The sequence below is a fragment of the Quercus suber genome, unplaced genomic scaffold, assembly GCF_002906115.3.
Source record: "Quercus suber isolate HL8 unplaced genomic scaffold, Cork oak 2.0 scaffold_52, whole genome shotgun sequence".
NCBI lineage: Eukaryota > Viridiplantae > Streptophyta > Magnoliopsida > Fagales > Fagaceae > Quercus > Quercus suber.
In genome coordinates, this window is record NW_027069517.1 from 1,882,454 (window position 1) to 1,895,748 (window position 13,295).

Consider the following 13,295-nt stretch of genomic DNA (forward strand, 5'->3'; position numbering starts at 1 on the left):
TGGGTTTACAATCTTTCTCTTTTAGGAGAGCAGAGCATCCCATGTTTTGAGATATGTGAACTCTCTAATTAGCCTTTTGGTTATAATTAGGTGAAAAGAATTTTTAATATGTGCGAATAGAATTACTCATAAATAGTGCATATACCATTGCTCACGAAAAATTAAATTAAAAAATTAAAAAGATTTATTTATTTTTAGATAATTGTTGGAGAAACCTATAGATCGAGGTCTTATTTGAACTCACCAAAATCATCATCTTAAGGTTCGTTTGGATAGCGTTTATTTTGTTGAAAACTGAAAATATTGTAGAAAAATAATTTTTAAATGTGTGAATAGTATTGTGAGACCTATTTTTAATGAAAAAGTTACTAAAAAAAAAGGTTTGTGAGTCCTGTGATTAGTGCATGGGACCCACTGGATGTGTGTTTCAGCGCTGAAACGCTTTAAAAAAAAAGAAAAAAAAGAAAAGAAAACGCAGACGCACAAATAGTGTTTTTCAGCACTATCCAAATGCACACTTAATTATTAGTGAAACTTGGCATGAGTTTGGATTGGGCGTTTTGCTCAATCTGTGTGTTTTTCATTTTTTTAGTGGGTCCCATAGGTACTGTTCACGGACCACCAAATTCAGCAAAACGTAGATTTCTAGGTAAATTTGGATCCCACAGCACTATTCACATATTTAAAAATTATTTTGTTACAGTATTTTCAGCAAATAAGTGGTATCCAAACACACCCTTATAAGGCTTTGCTTATGTAACCTACAAAAGTTTTTAGGGTAAGAAAAAAGGGAGTAATGTAGTGGAGACCAAAATGAGGAAGACAAGTCGAGTTGTAAGTTTGAAAAACCAATGTACCGCACCAATCTAGTTACACCATCACCAGTAGCTTTTCAAATTGGCTCAAATTTTGTAAGATTCTATATTGATGTTATTGTTGATTTTATGTATTGTGAGATTATTGTATATTCAAGTTTTTTATTTTTTATTTTTTTTTATTATAATTTTCTTATTTTTCAGGCAAGTCAAACCCCTAAAAATGTTTCCCACAACATTTTTGAGAACAAGAAGCAATCAAACACTAGAAACAACCTTTTTTTTTTTTTTTTTTTTTTACAATGATGTGGGATCTTACCAAGGTAGAGTCCTTTGGATGGTACTCCTAGAGAGTAAACCGCGGAAACACAACTCCACACACCAAAATTGTGTGTTTGACAATTCAGAGAAATTCTCTGTGGGGATCGAACCTAGAATATTTGGGTATACAACTTATCCCAAACCTCCAAACCACTAGGCTGCATCTTGATGGATCAAAAAACAAATTATTTTTACAAAAATATTTTCACCTAATGAAAATATTTTACATTGAAACAAGTGCATTCAATCATAGAATAGTAGATTCAATCATAGAATAGCACAAGAAAAAACTTGGTGTTTGACAACTCCAATACGAAGTGCCATAAAAAGTACACTAGTCTCACGTTGGCCACATGAAGTCATTCTTGAGTACAGACTTTCCTTCTAAAGTCTTCCATTTGTACCCTTTTACCCTTATAGAGATGAAGAATTACATGTAATATGCAATATTTGTTCAATTGATTTGTAGATGTACAAATTAGTAAACAAATTATGGTTGAATTAAACATTCACAATAAAAATTAACAATTTCTCCAATAATAAAAAATTATGTCACAATCAATATGACGAATGATTGTATTCAGATCTCTTTGAGTGTCTAACTAATTTCTTAGATATATGCAATCCCCCTATCTCATCCCACACACACCAAGATATTACAAGAAATAATTACTTGAGACCTCAAGATGCTGATAAGAGGTTTCAAATCTAAAATTTCATTCATATCATGAAACTTTAAAAACCACTAAGTTAACCATTTGATGTTAACCAATATAATTATTAAATTCAATACTTTTTGTTTAATTATGACCTAAATATGGTCAATTAGTTTTGTAAATCAAACTAACCTAAAATATTCCTATGACATAAATAATTAATTAAATTCAATGAATCCTAATATATTAGATTCCTGTATTTCACAATTTTCAAATATAAAAATATAAATTAGGGAAATGTTAACGGATGCCATAAGGGCATTTATTAGTTACTAGTCAGGGCAGCACGTGCAAGGCACGTTCTAGCGATGGGAAAAAAAAGTAATGATTAGGATCAATTTTATATTTTATTTGTATCACAAAATAAATACACAAATCATTTGATTTTTAAAATACATAGAGATTTACATTAATCAAAAGAAACATTAATTTTAAGAATTTTGATAATTATGTCCTAAAAAGTTAATCTCATTCGTATAAGACCGTGACAAATCCCAATTCAATATTTTATTATTTTATTTTGACCTATAACTTACACCTTAATAGTTGTAAATATATTGTAATAACAACAAAATGTCACGACATTTTTAGTTGTGCTAGATCTCGGTATAATATTTTATTATTTTTTTAATTTTATTTTGATCCATAAGGAATTGACACGTGCGTCACAATATTTTCATAATATCTCTATGCATACATTGTACTTAATTACAATGTAAATTTACATTGTAAACACAAAAAAATGGGCAAATTTTGTACGCATTTACAAAACTTGTACAATATTTACCATTTTTTGTGCAAATGTGTATAATATTAACCACTTTTGTGTATTTACAATCTAAACTTGAATTGCAAGTACAAAGTAAACATATAAAGATCTAAAAAAAACAAACAACAAAAACAAAAACAAAGCTCAAACCAATTGACATACTTGAAGGGGGGAAAAAAAAGAGGAAGAAAAGAAAAAGTGCACCTCACTAATTGAATTAACCAAAAAAACACTATTCATGAGCTTGTGGCTCTTTTTATACTGTTAATAGATATGCCAACTTACATAAATATTAAAAAAAAAAAAAACACAAACTGATAACTGGAAAAAAAAAAATCTTTAGGCATTGTAGAAATTAATGTTAAAATGTTGTGGATTTAGCATTTTTTTTTTTGATCTATAAGAAACTGAGATCTCAACAATTGTGAAAATATTGTGATAACAATTGATGGTGTAAGGAAACTGCTCGGAGTCTTATGTTGTCCAAATGGGCCATCCAGGACAAAAGAATGGAGGATGGGACGAGGAAAATATGCCTAATAACCTCGTCCCTCTTATGCTCATCCCTAATATGAACGTCGTCCATCCTTAGTAATGGACGGACGAGGTTACTGGGCCCTAAGCGTATTGGGTTTTTTGATAACTCAAGTCTTCACCAAAGGATCCATCAGGGACGGGTTGTGTCGTTACGAACCAAACCCTTTGCCAACCGTTATGGAGCATAGGTCCCAACGAAGTAACTTCCATGGTTGTTATGGAAGTTATCTTCGAATATTCTAAATTCCTCAATAACAGGAACGGTTATTAAACAAGTAACTGCTCCATGAACGATATATAAGCATTCCCAAATGTAGTGGTAAGGCATTCAGACATTTTTCCATAACTTTCAATAACACTTCCTTCTTACAGTGAATTACAAATCTACTGACTTTATCATCGGAGGATTCTTGACCGGCCTCCATCGGTCTCCTTTGATTTTGTGTTTGTTTTCTTTCAAGACTTAGCCTTAAGATCATTAACGCTTGAGATTTTCAGCCTACTGATTTCTAAGGATTCATCAGTTGGCGCCATCTGTGGGAAATCGAAATTTCTTGCGCTCAGATTTTAATCTTGAGTTTTGTAATTTCTTTCTCCAACAAAGGGTTGAAATGGTTCGGACAAGATCAAGGGCTACTAGTCCAGGTCCTCAAGAGAGTAGAGATGCTTCCAGTAACCCTCAATGTGACCATCAATCGGCACCTGCCATGCAACCATCTTCTGTCCAACATGTGCAATCCATGGCTGCTACCATGGCGGAGTTAACTCGCAAGAACTGGGAATTCAGAAGGGAGATTAATCTCAAAAGACAACGGCATGGAGTCTATGGAGAGAAGCATGGTCAAAGCCAGGGTGATGGAAGAAATACAGAGCCAGAGAGCCAATCAAGGGGTATTGCACCAAGGAGAGTGCCACACTTGGAGAGGGAAATGGATCAGATGAGGAAGGTTATGGATGAGATGAGGGAGAACATGAGGAGAACCCGTGGAAGACTTAGTTCACTGAATTGATTCCCCCTTTACGCCTTTTATCAATGGCCGCCTCTTGCCTCCGAAGTTCAAGATGCTTTCCTTGGATTCATATGATGGAACACGTGACCCGTTTGATCACATTGCTACTTTTAAAACTACGATGCATCTTCAAGGGGTCCCTGATGAAATTATGTGTAGAGCCTTCCCTACCACCCTTAAAGATCCGGCATGAGTCTGGTTCAGCAAAATACCCTCAAACTCGGTAAGTTCTTTCGAAGAATTGAGCAAATTTTTTGTTAATAACTTCATTGGGGGACAAAGACACAAGCGTTCCTCGTCTAGCTTGTTAACCATAGAGCAAGGAGAGAATGAAAGCTTGCGGTCCTTCATCACTCACTTCAATGAAAAGCCCTCAACGTGGACAAGGTGGATGATAAATTATTTTTGGCGGCCTTCCATAACGGAGTTAATTCTAACTTATTCATACATAAACTCTATGAAAAAAAGCCTCAGTCCATGGCTGAACTCGTCCATTCGGTCCAAATTTTATGAATGCAGAGGATGAGATCATACTTAAGAAGAGGAAGACAACTGAGAGAATGGAAGCAAACCCTGCTCGTCATGCTGAGCAAGGTCCTCGTCCAAAGAAGGGACGAACGGAGGAAAGGAAAGAATGAGACAATAAAAAGCCGGGCTCTTCAGCACGGAATCAACAATACACCCCTTTGAACGTACCACTTGAGCAGGTTCTCATGCAAATCAAAGATGACCCTTCCTTGAAGTGGTCGGAGAAAATGAAAGGAGATCCCAATAAGTATAACAAGAACAAGTATTATCGCTTCCATAGAGATCATGGGCATGACATGAATGAATGTTTCGATCTGAAGTAGCAAATTGAGAATCTCATAAGGCAAGGGAAGTTAAGAAACTTCCTTGGACGAGACCACAAAGACGAGAAACTGAAAGGGAAGGTAGAAGAATTATCACGATCACCGCTAGGAGAAATAAAAGTTATCATTGGGGGAAGTTCAATAGGCCAATCGTCCAAGTCAAAAAAGGCATACTTGAAGGTAGTGCAAAGCGTCCAACTTTCTAGATGATCACCAAAGGCAAGGTCCACAGATGAGCAGGCGATCACTTTCACGTATGAGGACGCTAAGAGAATTCACCATCCTCACGATGATGTTATTGTTATCACCTTACTCATTGCTGACAACACAATCAGGAGAGTGCTGGTAGACAATGGAAGCTCGGTAGACATTCTATATTATCCAGCTTTTCAGCAAATGAGGGTTGGATGAGACTAGCTTCGTCCAGTACAGTCGTCCCTAGTAGGTTTCGAAGGAATGAAGGTACAACCTGTAGACACTGTTACGTTGCCAGTAATGGTGGGGGCATATCCACAATAGTTAACCACGGATGTGAATTTTCTGGTGGTAAATTGCTCGTCATCTTATAATGCTATAATTGGAAGGTCAACTTTAAATAGGTGGAAGGCGGTCACGTCTACCTACCACCTGTCAGTCAAGTTCCCCACGGAGCATGGGGTAGGGCAAGTATAGGGAAACCAATTAGCAGCAAGAGAGTGTTATCTAGCCATGTTAGCCATGGACGAGCAAATCCAGGCCATGAATATTAAAGAAAGAGGTGTGGCAGAACTCACTGAAGCATTGGAAGATATTTCCTTAGATGAAAATAAGCCTGAGAGGTGCACCAGGGTTGGAGCAGACCTAGAAGAGAGAATTAAGAAGGACCTTGTTTGGTTTTTAAAGAGAAATATTGATATGTTTGCCTAGAGTCATGAGGACATGTCGGGTATAGATCCTAGTGTCATTACCCACTGTTTGAATGTATGTCCTTCCTTCAAGCCAGTGCGACAAAAGAAGATGGTGTTCGCCCCTGAGAGAGATGATGCTATCAAAGACGAAGTTCAAAAGTTGATTGTGGCGAAGTTCATTCGAGAAGTGTACTATCCGGATTGGTTGGCCAATATAGTAATGGTCAAAACGGCAAACAGCAAATGAAGAATGTGTGTAGATTTCACCGATCTAAACAAGGCTTGCCCCAAGGATAGCTACCCGCTGCCACACATTGACCTGTTGGTAGATTCAACTGCAGGCCACAAGTTGCTTAGCTTTATGGATGCTTTCTCAGGATACAATCAGATAAAGATGAACGAGGCAGACCAAGAGAAGACATCCTTTGTCATTAGTCAAGGCTTGTTCTGTTATAAGGTGATGCACTTCGGTTTAAAGAACGCGGGGGCAACATATCAGATATTGGTTAACCACATGTTTCGTCCACAAATGGGGCAGAATGTGGAAGTCTATGTAGATGACATGCTGGTGAAGAGTCATGATGAAGAAAAGCACCTAGACGACCTGCAGGAAACATTTGATACACTGAGGCAATATAACATGAAGTTAAACCCTAGCAAATGCACTTTCGGAGTATCGTCCAGGAAATTCCTTGGATTCATGGTTTGCCATAGAGGGATTGAAGCGAATCCTGATAAAATTCAAGCAATACTGGATATGAAGCCTCCGCAAAATATTAAAGAAGTTCAGTCCCTCACTGGATGAGTCGCTTCCCTTAATAGGTTTGTCTCAAAAGCTACTGACAAATGTTTGCCATTTTTTAAAGTTCTTAAAAAAGCATTTGAATGAATCAATGAGTGTCAGAAAGCTTTCGAAGATTTGAAGACGTATCTCACTAAAGCTCCCTTACTAAGCCCGTCCATCCTGGGAGAAGAATTGTACTTGTATTTGGCAGTCACCCCGCATGCAGTGAGTTTAACGCTGGTGAGAGAAGAAGACAAAGTGCAGAGGCCTGTGTACTATACAAGTAAAGCACTAAGGGGAGCAGAAGGGCAATATCCGTTAATGGAGAAATTGGAATTTGCATTGATAACAACTTCTAGGTAGGTAAGGCATTACTTCTAGGAAGCTAGGGCATTGCTTCCAAGCTCATGTCATCAATGTCATGACGGATCATCCCCTCAAAAAAGCAATGAACAAGCTGGAGGCTGCAGGACGACTGATCCAATGGGCTGTCGAGCTCAGTGAGTTTGGTATCAGATATCAACCAAGACTCGCCATAAAAGTTCAAGCTTTAGCAGACTTCATTGCGGAGTTTACCCCAAATTATGATGATTTAGATGAAGTGGAGAATGGAAAAAAGTGGGTTATCCATGTGAATGGTTTGTCTACACAGTATGTAGGAGGAATAGGTGTAGTCCTACAGTCCCCAGAAGGAGATAAATTGAAATACAATGTTCAGTTACAGTACCAGACGACAAATAATGAAGTTGAGTATGAAGCCCTCCTCAAAGGGCTGGAATTGGCTAAGTCTTTAGAGGCAAAGTCAATACTCGTTTTGGGAGATTCTCAGTTGATCATGGGCCAAGTAAATGGGATGTATGAGGCTAAGGAAGACTGAATGAAAAAGTACCTTCATAGGGTAATACGTCTTATGAAATAATTTGAAGAAGCTGACTTTGTCCAAATCCCAAGAGAGGAGAACATGGAAGCTTATACCTTAGCGAAAGAAGCCTCAGTGAACAAAGCCATGGATGAGTTTGTCAAAATTCAATACATACAAAGCATAGATATCCTAGAAGTACAACAGGTAGAAAGCAGAGGAAACTGGATGACCTCGATTGTATCATAATTGAAGGACAGACGGCTCCTAGAAGGGAAAGATGTGGTTAGAAAGTTGAGGGTGAGATCAGCCAGGTATGTTCTTATGAACAAAATACCATGCAAAAGAGGCTTTTCTCAACCTTATCTTAGGTGTTTAGCTCCAGACAAGGCGAACTACGTGTTGAGAGAATTTCATGAAGGAGCATGTGGCAACCATTTAGGAGCCCGGTCACTCGTCCACAAGATCGTTCATGCATGATACTACTGGCCAAACATGCAAGCTGATGCTATGGCATATGTCAAAGCCTACGATCAATGTCAACAGTTTAGTAATGTCCCTAGACAACCATCGGAGTACCTTACCCCGATGACGGCCCCATGGCCTTTTGCACAATGGGGGCTAGACATCTTGGGTCCTTTTCCATTGGGCACAAGGCAAATGAAGTTTCTAGTAGTTAGCATTGATTATTTCACCAAGTGGGTGGAAGCAGAGCCCTTAGCTAATATCACACAGCAGAATGTTAAGAATTTCGTATGGAAGAACATTGTGTGCAGGTTTGGGGTGCCCAGAGTATTGGTATCCGATAACGGACGACAATTTGATAATGCACTTTTTAAAGACTTCTGTGAACACTTTGGAATTCAAAATCACTACTCCCCACCTGCCTACCCACAAGCGAACGGTTAAGATGAAGTTGCAAACCGATCCTTGTTGAAGATCATCAAGACTCAGTTTGAGGGGGCAAAGGGAGTATGGCCTAACGAGCTACTAGGTGTTCTATGGGCATACCGGACGACGGTGAGAACCCCTACACGGGAAACTCCTTTCAAGCTAGCAGATGGAACTGAAGCAATCATACTTGCAGAAGTGCATATGACCAACCACAGAGTAATGACGTATCAGGATAAGGATAATGAGGAGCAACTCCGTTTGAGCCTTGATCTAATAGATGAGGTAAGGACAAATGTAGAGCAAAGGACAGCAAAATACAAGAACCTCATGGCTAGGCAACATGATGCAATGGTAAAACCGAGGCACTTCAACATAGGAGATCTCATCCTGAGAAGGGTTTCCTTGGCGACCAAGAACCCGGCTCATGGGAAACTGGGTCCTAATTGGAAAGGTCCCTACAAAGTTGTTAATTGTAAAAGACAGGGATCCTACTACTTGGAGACCCTAGACGAGAGGAAATTGGAGCATCCTTGGAATGTTAGCAGTTGAGGAGGTATTACCAATAAAATGCTAACCTGGTCGAGCCTGGAAACCATTTATCTACTTGTCTATATACATAAGTTTGTTTACTTTCGTATCTTTAGTGTTGCTTTGTTATTATTGTATTAAAGTTATGGACGGAGTTATGGTTTGGTTTGTATTTATTTTCCTAAAAGGCATGAACTTCTAAGTGCATGCCTCGTCTGTGAACAATATTTATGCTATGTACATAATGTTATGTGAATTACTGGTTTCCATATCACTTTTGTTCAAATCAACCCATGAGAAGGCCAAAAAGCTCAAGAAGAAAAAATTCTCTAGACGCAGAGATGTAACGTCAATAAGCCTTCCTAAGGGTAAAGCAAAATCAAGGCATGCTCGTCCAAAGTTAAGGATGAGGTAAAGCCTATACCTTTAGCAAACCATAAAGCCCAAGGCATATTTGTCCATATCATGGACGAAGTAAGGCATAGTGCATATCCAGACCATGGATGAGGAAATGCATAAACGAGTGTTTAAAACTTGTTAAGGCACCTAAAACATTCCAGTCCATGAGCGAGCAAAATGCAGGGTCTTATCCTCATTAAACATGAAAATCAGCCAAGTCTAAGGACGGGTAATGCTGATAATTACCATTTCACATGGACGAATTACACTTAGTGAAATTCCAATAAAAATAGTAAAAGTATATATATATGAAATGTAGACAAGCCAAGCATGAAGTCTTGTATATGAAAATAAAAACTCTCATCCATGCATATATAAAAGAAAAATAACAGCATTCATTTAATTGTTTCAAGGGCGGACAACCAATGTCCAAGCACCCTTGCAAAATTAAAACTTAAGTTGTATAAAAACTCGTCCTCAAACCATGGACGAGCCTAATGTGCTTGAATTACATAAAAAGGAAAAAGAAAGAGAACATGAACATTAAAATGTTTTCTAAACTGAAGGAGCATCAACATTAGGATCGTCCTGAAGAGGCAGGGTTGTAGCATCGTCCTCAATATTGGCGTCCTCAGAGCCGGTGTGAAGGAGGGAACTAGTGGCAGCATCATTCAAATTAAGTTTAATGGAGCTGAAGTCCATGCCAGGGAACTTTTCTATAGCATTCATTCTGAAATCCTCAAAGCCTGCTGCATAATTAGTGTCCAGAATATCAGTATATTGTTTGGACGCTTTAAATTAAGCCACTGCATCTCCTTTCGCCTTGGAGAGAAAAATACTTTGCTCGTCGTTCTTTTTCTGCAAGTCCTCAAGACGAGTATCTTTCTCCACTGCGTCAACCTTCAACTCCTCAACCAAATTTTGTAGCTCCTTCGCCTTGTCCTTAGCTTTGGCAGCCACCTCAGCCCATTTCTTAGTCTCGTCCTTCACCTCCTGAATCCTCGTCTCTAACAAGACCCTCGTCTTGTCCAATCCTGTGGCCTGCCTAGACGCTGCTATAAACTTTAACATGTGTTTGCGTAAAATAATCTGCAAGCGCACAGAATCGTAACAAGTAGTAAAGTGTTTTTAGAAAACGAATGTCGAACCCACAAGAATTAACTATGTTATTGAATACCGAAATTCACTAAATAAATTACTATTTGGAAAATTGAAAATAAATGGAACGTTCTACTATCTAAATTAAGTTAAACTATTTAATAAAAATAAATCTACGAATAGAAAAGGATTAACAAAGCGTGAAAATCTAACAGCGTAAAAATATGATAAGAATGGATCTAAAGCAATTGATTTCACCTAACAAATCCCACACAATTTATTCTTCCTAATTATTAAATTCTAATAATCTCCCATTGATGATTAAAAATTCCTTAAGTATTTAATATCTTCTCTCGAATAATATCAAAAATATCTTCAACTAACAATTCCATATCTCTATGTGAATTTAATAAATTGGAGACTCATTACGTACTTTGAATTTTCTGAAAAATCACACTAATTGCGGTAAAGCATCTCTACTTTCGCTCAACTAATGGTGTTTAATTCTAGAACTAAAATAACAAATCACCTCTCGGTCTCATTGTAATTCAATTGATCAAACAATAATTCATAAAGAAAAATAGTAAGCATTAAGAATAAGAATTAAACACTCAATCATGGAAATAATAAAAATAAAATAACTCAGAAAATAAATTGTGTGTTCATTGCTAGACTACATCAATGCTCTAGAAAATAAAATTTAGTTCATAATAAAATTGAAAAGAAAACAAATAAAACTTATGTCTTTCATTTGAATTGGTTGATCAACATGAAGCACATAGGAACGGTTATTAAACAAGTAACTGTTTCGTGAACGATATATAAGCATTCCCAAATGTAGTGGTAAGGCATCCAGACAGTTTTCCATAACTTTCAATAACACTTCCTTCTTACAGTGAATTACAAATCCACTGACTTTATCATCGGAGGATTCTTGACCGGCCTCCACCGGTCTCCTTTGATCTTGTGTTTGTTTTCTTTCAGGACTTAGTTTTAAGATCATCAACGCCTGAGATTTTCAACCTACTGATTTCAAAGGATCCATCAATAATAAGTGCTGTAACATTTTCTCTAAACATTTATTTTTAGTTGTGGTTGGTTATAATCTCATATTTTATTATTTTATTTCGACTTGTAAGAAATTGACACGTTAATAATTGTGAAAATATTGTGAAATTTGTTGTGTTAGTATAATAATATATATACCAGCTTACATAAATATTTAAAAGAAAAAAAAAAAAAACACAAACCGGTTACTCTAAAAAAAAAAAAAAAACTTTAGGCACTATAGCTACCATACCAGTTGAATAAACCAAAAACACTACACAATAAGTGTTGTAACATTTTCTCAAAACATTTATTTTTAGTTGTGGTTGGTCACAATCTCATATTTTATTATTTTATTTCGGCTTATAAGAAATTGACACGACAATAATTGTGAAAATATTGTGAAATTTGTTGTGTCAGTATAATAATATATATACCAGCTTATATAAATATTTAAAAGAAAAAAAAACACAAACCGATTACTGGAAAAAAAAAAAAAAAACTTTAGGCACTGTAGCTACCGTGCCAGTTGAATAAACCAAAAGCACTGCACAATAAGTGTTGTAACATTTTCTCAAAACATTTATTTTTAGTTGTGGTTGGTCACAATTTCATATTTTATTATTTTATTTCGACTTGTAAGAAATTGACACATCAATAATTGTGAAAATATTGTGAAATTTGTTGTGTTAGTATAACAATATATATACCGGCTTACATAAATATTTAAAAGAAAAAAAAAAACACAAATCGACTACTGAAAAAAAAAAAAAAAAAACTTTAGACACTGTAGCTACTGTGTCAGTTGAATAAACCAAAAGCACTACACAATAAGTGTTGTAACATTTCTCCAAACATTTATTTTTAGTTGTGATTGGTCACAGTCTCATATCTTATTATTTTATTTCGACTTGTAAGAAATTGACACGTCAATAATTGTGAAAATATTGTGAAATTTGTTGTGTCAGTATAACAATATATATACCAGCTTACATAAATATTTAAAAGAAAAAAAACTAATTACTAAAAAAAAAAAATGTAGCTATTGTAGCTACAGTGCCACTTGGCACTGTAGTTACTGTTCAAAACTTTGGAAAAAAAAAAAAGTGGCTCACGAAACCAAAGCATTGTAATTACAATGCTTTAGCGCATTCACCCATGTCAATAATTGTGAAAATATTATGAAATTTGTTGTGTCAGTTAACACAATATATATATATATATATATATATATATACCAACTTACATAAATATTTAAAAGGAAAAAAAGAACTGTAGCTATTGTAGCTATAGTGCCACTTGGTACTGTAGCTACTAAACTAAAAAAAAAGAAAAAAAGAAAAAAAGAAAGACAAAGTGGCTCAACAAAATAGCACTGTAGATGTACAGTGCAAAAACACTGTACACGCATTCGTGCTTTTATATATAAGTAAAAAGAGCACAAATCGATGATTGAAAAAAAAAAAAGTATATATTGAACAAACAAAAAGTACTGTAGTTTTTATAAATTCACCTAACAAGTGTCACAACATTTTTACAAAACATTTATTTTCAGTTGTGATTGATCACAATTTCATATTTTATTATTTTATTTTGACTTATAAGAAATTGACACTTCAATAATTGTGAAAATATTGTGAAATTTGTTGTGTCAGTATAACAATATATATATATATATAAAAAGAAAAAAAGTACAAACGGAAGACCCAAAAAAAAAAAACTGTAGCTACTAAGCTACAGTGCCGCTTGGTATTGTAGCTACTGTTCAAAAAAAAAAAAA